The sequence below is a fragment of the Theropithecus gelada genome, chromosome 13 (genome assembly GCF_003255815.1).
Source record: "Theropithecus gelada isolate Dixy chromosome 13, Tgel_1.0, whole genome shotgun sequence".
Lineage (NCBI taxonomy): Eukaryota > Metazoa > Chordata > Mammalia > Primates > Cercopithecidae > Theropithecus > Theropithecus gelada.
This window is the reverse complement of record NC_037681.1, coordinates 3370061-3377685: the sequence shown is the minus strand read 5'-3', so window position 1 is coordinate 3377685 and position 7625 is coordinate 3370061.

Genomic DNA, 7625 nt, shown 5'->3' with positions numbered 1-7625 from the left:
CCATCCTCAGCAGCATGAGGTGGAACAGAGTGAAGGGAAAGCTGTTTTCTTCTAAAGACCAAAGAAAACTCCAGTTTTCCACCAGGGATAAATGTTCTTTGGTGTAAAGCACAGGTTTGTGAAATTTTTCACCAAGTGAAGCTGGTGAAAAACTCACACTTTTTGCTTTTTTAATCTGAAAATGTATTTGCACAATTCCTGGAAATAATTTTTTTGAATATATGATTATATTTGTGGCAGTCTATCTGAAGTTGTCATTTACCATTGAGAATTACTGCTGAAAAGTCATTTGATAAAAAAAGACTCATCTGTGACAGACACTCCTCCTTTGGAAGGACTCTGTCTTTTTATCCCTTTACACTCATTTTAAGCCCTTCAATCAATGTATTAAGTTTAATTCATTATTTTAAACAATCAATGCATTGTTTATTATTTATGTTTAATAATTAATTTTCACTATCACAAAATCAAACATCCTAAATGTTGCTATGTCAAAAACCTGCCTGTAGATGGCAAACAAACCCCCCACCAACCAAAAAAAAAAACAAAAAACCAAAAAGAAAAAAACAAAGAGATTGCCTTGATCTAAAAATATAACTTGCATTGCAAGGGTGATGATGTCTGATTATCAACATGGAGCCCCTAAGGTTGAAATGGGGTCTCATGTGTGATCTGGAGCACCCAGGAGGCACTTGCAGTGTGCTGTGCTGTGGGGAAACCCCTCTGTGCTCTGTGATCTGAGAATGTAAGCCTGGCCTTAGTCCTCTTATGCAGCTGTAGGAGATGGTTGAGGTAATTGAGGCTAAATGGGGTCAAAAGGATGGGACCATGATCCAATAGAATTAATATTCTTATAAGAATAGAAACCAGACAGCTCTCCTTTTTTCTCTCTCTCTCTTCTCCCTCTTGCCCCTAACTCAACTTTCTACCCATGGTGGCTATCTCCAAATCAGGAAGAAGGACCTTATCAGAAAGTGAACCCTGTTGGACTTTGATCTTGCAATTTCCAGCCACCAGAAATGTAAAACTTAATTTCTGTGGTTTAAGCTGTCCAGCTATATCCATTTTGGTGTGGGAGTCCCAGTGGACTACTACACCATCCTTGCCAGCTCCAAGCAGAATCTCCCTCCGGAGGCTCCCTGTGGACATGGGGACCCAGCTTTGTTCCGTTCCTCCTGCTGCTCTGATTCTCTGGTGAGGAAGGAAGATGCAGGCTTCATCCTATTTGCTTGCATTTTGTACTAGAATGTCTCCTTGAAGATGAAGTGGTTAGCCTGTTTTGCTTTCTGATCAGAACTTCATCAAACTGAATGAATTACTTGCTTGGTATTAATACTTGGGGATGTTCATGTTTGTTCCCGAAATAGATGCCAGTGGGTATGTTGTGTGCACCCCGTCTCTTACCCCTTTTCCTATGTCCCCAGAGAGAAGGCCACTGTCATCTGTAGGGCCGGCCAGAGTGTTAAGAGTGTTCTATTTTAGCTTGGCTCCAGCAAAAAACAGGCCCAGCTCTGAGCTCCTGTTGGCTCCCAGTTCCCTGTGGACACAACGCCTGCCCGGGTCAGGGTTCAACTGCCTGGACAGATATCACTCTGGCCATCAGCAGCCAAGCTGATCAAGGGACCCCATTGTGAACAGGGTTCCAGCAGCCGTGTGAGCCATGAAAGCTGGGCCCATAGATCCCACATGGCTCCCGTCAGAGGGGAGGCTGCCAATAGGCTATGGAGGGGTTTCGTCCTGTGACCACACAGCCTCAGCCTCATATGCTGCTCCGTCTGACAGGAGTGCCCATGGGAAGGACCTGCCCACAGGAAGCTCTGGGCACCAAATGTTCCTCCACCGTGGCCTAGCTCCACTGCCTCTCTCCCCGGCACCTGCTGCTCGGTGTTCCTCAGACCCCCTCTGGTCACTCAAAGTTCTCAGCAATGGGCAGGTCCCTGCTCAGCCCTGCAGGGACATGGAGGTAGAGCCTGAGTTTCCTCATTCTCGGCTCTGCAGTGGGGAAGGAGCCATGGAGTGGTGCACCTATTGCTGGTTTTAAATGTTCTTGAATTTATTATTTTAAATGTTCTTAAATGTATCAAAATGTAAAGTCATGCATTATAACAACAAAGTTACATTTATTTCTGTATAAATCTATATATTATATTGATTTATAATATAGATGCATAGCATATGTAGCTATATCAATATAATTTATATCCAAAACATTATTTACATTTATATAGTGTGTACATATATATATTTATACACACACACACATAAACTTATTTAGCATGTGCTTCTTTTCATTCGAATCAGAACAGAATCTGGCTGAGTAAAGGCTCTAGGGGCATTTGCTGTTCCTCCCTCTTTGGCTCCAGCATCATAACAATCACTCGGGACCAGTAAGGACAGAGCTGAAGACAGCTGGCCCCAGAGCCCAGGCCTAGCCCTAAGGCCCTGATCTCTGAGTCTTTCACCCTGGCCATGGGATCTGGGCTTGGAGCAGTGCCTGTGGGAGTGTGATCAGTTTCCTTCCCTAAAGCCGCTGTCAGGCAGCCCCATGGGCAGGGCCTTTGGCTCCTCCCATGTCCTGAGCCCCATGGCTCAGGAGAGCAGCTACCTCCTCCACAGCTCAGGGCCAGAACCCCGCAGCATAAGCCTGACCCTAATTACCCCTGGGTTGAGGACTTTACTGAAGATCTTTCCCCTTTTATTTCCATACCTGAGATTCTTTCTTGGTATTAAACTCACAGGCCACATTTTCACAACCCTGAAGCTAATGCTGTCATCTGGAAAATTAGAAATTTGACTTCATTGCCATCCTCAGGGCTTGGCCTGTTCTATTCTCAGAAGGTAGAGATACCTATAGACTTTCTTCTCCCCATGAAACTTCACCTAGAAGCTTAGTGAGATTTGGCAAAACTCTTAACACTTACACAGCAGCTATTCCCCTCCTCCTTTGGTGTATAGGGGTGTAGCTCTGTCCTGCTACGCAAGCAAGGACAGTGAGTCTCTCCCAGCCTAGGACAGGAACAGGGATTAGGAGCACATGTGATCAGCTCCAGAATGAGATGTCAGGGGAGTGAGGGGAAGTAGACAGGGCCTTTGGATAATGTTGATCCCATATAATATAGGTAATGATAGCAAAGAGCTTTGCTCTGTTTTTTGTTTTTTGTTTTGTGAGGGGACAGGGTCTCACTGTGTGAATCAGAATGGAGTGCAGTAGCATTATCATGGCTTACTGCAGCCTCAAATTCCTGAATGAGAACTACAAGTGCTCACCACCACATGTGGTTATTTTTTATTATTATTATTTTTAGTAGAGATGTGGTCTCGCTATGCTTCCCAGACTTGTCGGACTCCTGGGCTCAAGCAATCCTCCTGCTTTGGCCTCAAAAAAAATGCTGGTATTATAGGCGTGAACCATTGTGCCTTGGCCTGCACTTTTTTTCTGGGATAGTTATGACTGGCATAATGATTAGAACCAGTGCAGCCCTCTTGAGACCATGAAGCATTAAGCTCAAAATTGAAATCCAAAGTGGTGCAGGTGCAAAGCAATTGGAGGCTGGGCACGGTGGCTCACGCCTGTAATGCCAGCACTTTGGGAAGCCAAGGCAGGTGGATCACCTGAGGTTGGGAGTTCGAGACTAACCTGACCAACATGGAGAAACGGCATCTCTACTAAAAATACAAAATTAGCTGGGTGTGGTGGCGGGTGCCTGTAATCCCAGCTCCTCAGGAGGCTGAGGCAGTAGAATCTTTTGAACCCAGGAGGCAGAGGCTGCAGTGAGTGGAGATCATGCCATTGCATTCCAGCCTGGGCAACAAGAGTGAAACTCTGTCTCAAAGAGAAAAAAAAAGAAAAAAAAGAAACAGAAGAAAAGAAAGATATATTGGAAAGTTGAGGCAGGTGGATGGCTTGAGTTCAGGAGTTTGAGATTAGTGGCCGGGCGCGGTGGCTCAAGCCTGTAATCCCAGCACTTTGGGAGGCCGAGACGGGCGGATCACGAGGTCAGGAGATCGAGACCATCCTGGCGAACACGGTGAAACCCCATCTCTACTAAAAAATACAAAAAACTAGCCAGGCGAGGTGGCGGGCGCCTGTAGTCCCAGCTACTCGGGAGGCTGAGGCAGGAGAATGGTCTAAACCCGGGAGGCGGAGCTTGCAGTGAGCTGAGATCCGGCCACTGCACCCCAGCCTGGGCGACAGAGCAAGACTCTGTCTCAAAAAAAAAAAAAAAAAAAAAGAGAATAGACTGGGCAACATGGTGAAACCCCGTCTCTACAAAAAATACAAAAATTAGCCCGCTGTGGTGGCATGTGCCTATAGTCCTGTAGTCCCAGCTAAATGGGAGACTGAGGTGGGAGGATGGCTTGAGCCCGGTGGGTAGAGGCTGCACTGAGCCGTGGTTGCACCATGGCTTGCACTGTGGTCCAGCTAGAAGATGATGGAGACTGCATGGGGTGTGGCAGGAAGGGTGAATGTTGGGAGAGGGATCAGATTTGGGATACATTTGGGGTCTGGGATCCTTGGCTTTACTTCCATTTGTTACAAGGTTCCCAACGCAATGTGCTGCATATGCAGCACTTCTGAATATTCTTGTTTTTTTCATTATAATTGAGTTTCATTGAGAATTTCAATCTGCCTTCTGGTGCTCAAGAAGGAAACTTTTCGTTTTTTCTTAGGATTCTTTTAAGTAAGCAAGATTTTGCCTCTACTGCACATTTCCTTTCCTTATTGTCCCTCCTCTCTGAAAGGAGATGGCCCAGGTGCTTCACTTCAGAGAGTCTCAACCTCTTACCCAAAGACTTTGATCTAGCGTTTTCTCTTTTGCTTTCACGTTCCTTTCTTGCTTATTTTTGTATTTTTAGCAATAGCAGCATCACCTTTTCCTTTTATTCCTGGGTATTAAAGATGCAATCTTAGTTTGTCACACTGATTACCTTCAGCATGATTAATGGATTTCCAGTCTGGTATTTAGAAATGCACATCTGTGTGCCTAGGAAGCTGCCTGAAGAGTCATGATCTGTCTAGCATGGGTGCTGGGGCCTCTCTGAGTCCTCTATCCAGCCAGCCCTTCAAGATCTCTCTGTGTTTTCATATCACTCACTGCCTTGTCTGAATGAGATTCTGATAAGAATCCCAGTACATCCTACTTGAATCAGGGGCCACCTATACCTTTCAAGAGGGCTGAGGGTCATAGACTCCTGAAGACAATCACAGGTCCAGAGAATCACAGCCAATGACTGTCCTCTGTAGAGATAGCTTCTTCCAAGATAGCTAGGAGCTGTCTGGCTCTGTCCTTCCTTGTGCATGATGAGAGGGGACAGAGTAGGTCTCTAAGCAAACGCTGAGCAAGGCCATCCTGTGTGTGTGCCTCTGACCTGGACATAGGGTGACACTGGATTCACTTAAGGAAGTGAAGTGATTTATGATCATGAGATAATTGAGAGGGAGACAGGGGAGAGAGAGGAAATGCAATATGTATACAGCACCAATACTGAGTTGATTCTGTGATGATTTACTGCTCAATGTGATTCCTAAATTATCACATTCTATTCCATGGAGCATATGACTATCTTCTTCTACTACCCATTCCATATTCCCTTTGCCTTCAGCAAGCATCTCGGCAGGTGGAGGGTATTTTTTTGTTTGTTTGTTTGTTTTTTCTGGTGGACAGACCCAAACCTTCATTCCTGAAAGCTCTAGGCCATTTGTAGCCATGCCTGAAATGGGCTGTTGTAGTTTCTCACCGACCTTAATCACAGGGCATGGTAACACTAAGAGATGCTCTAATGGATCTCCTGTATTCCATGCATACTCTTCTTTACCTCCATTGTGGAGTAGTAGACTGATTTCATCTTGATAGTCTGGGTCAATCACCCCAGCCAACACTGGAAGTCCCTTCTTAGCCTCTTGACTTAAAGGTAGGAGGAGCCCAGTGTCCTGGTGGCAATCTTAACTTCCATTTTAATGGAACCGTTGTTGTGTCTCCCGGTAGCAGCATTCCTCCCTCTGGAATTAAGACATCTAGGCCAGCAGAACTTAATGCTGCAAAAACAGGAAGCAAAAATTTTGCTGGTTGATCGCTAGGGATCATGGTAAGTGGTGCCACTTTCACTTCCACCCCTTGGTTCCTGGACCTGTGAATCCTGGCTATGGGAGAAACAGTACCATATATTGGATGGTGATTCAGAGCATACACAGCCTTCTGAAGAACTTTGCCCCAGCCCTGCAAAGTATTGTCACCTACTTAGTGTTGTAATTGTGACTTCAAAAGGCCATTACACCATTCTATCAATCCAGCTGCTTCAGGATGATGGGGAACATGGAAAGACCAGTGAATTCCATGAGCATGAGCCCACTGCCACACTTCTTTAGCTGTAAAGTGAGTGCCTTGGAAAGGCAATGCTGTGTGGAATACCATGACAATGGTTAAGGCATTCCATGAGTCCACGGATGGTAGTTGTTGCAGAAACATTATGTTCAGGATAGGCATAGCCATATCCAGAGTAAGTGTCTATTCCAGTGAGGACAAACCTCTTCCCTTTCCATGATGGCAGAGGTCCAATATAATCAACCTGTCACCAGGTAGCTGGCTGATCACCCTAAGGAATGGTGCCATATCAAGGGTTCAGTGTTGATCTCTGCTGCTGGCAAATTGGGCACTCAGCAGTGGCCTTAGCCAGGTCAACCTTGGTGAGTGGAAGTCCACGTTGCTGAGCCTATGCGTAACCTCCATCTCTGCCACCATAACCACTTTGTTCATGGGCCCATTGGGTGATGACAGGGGTGGCTGTAGAAAGAGGCTGAGTGGTGTCCACAGAATGGGTCATCCTATCCACCTGATTATTAAAATCATCCTCTGCTGAGGTCACCCATTGGTGAGCACTCACATAGGATACAAATATCATCAGTTTTCGACCACTCAGAAAGGTTCATCCATATACCTTTTTCCCGAAATGTCTTTGTCACAAATTTTCCAATCATGCTTCTTCCAATTCCCTGACCATCCAGCCAAAGCATTGGTTATGGCCCATGAATCAGTATATAATCACACATCTGGTCATTTCTTCTTCTATGCAAAGCGTATAGCCAGGTGTTCTGCTCGAAGTTCTGTCCACTGGGAAGATTTCCTCTCCTGCTGTCCTTCTGGGGTATCCTAGAAAGGGACTGTAGTGCTGCAGCTGACCACTTTTGGGTGATGCCTGTGTATCAGGCAGAATCATCTGTGAGCAGGCTCTAGCCTTCTCTTCCTCTGCCAACTGAGCATAAGAAACTTACCATGAGGCTGTTGGTGCAGGCTAGGGGGAGAGAAGGCAGGGTGACAGAAGTGGAGACCAGGGGCATTTGAGTGACTTCCTCATGTAACTTACTTGTGCCTTCAGGACCTGCTCGAGCTCAATCATGTGTATACCACTTCTTTTTGATGATGGAATGTTGCTGCGCATGACCCACTTTTTGGCTAGATGGGTCAGAAGGCACCCAGTTCATGATAGGCAGTTTAGGTTGCATGGTGACTTGATGACCCATAGTCAAACGTTCAGTTTCCACCAAAGCCCAGTGACAGGTCAAGAGCTGTCTCTCAAAAGAAGCGTAGTTATCTGCATAAGATGGCAGGACTTTGCTCCCATATCCT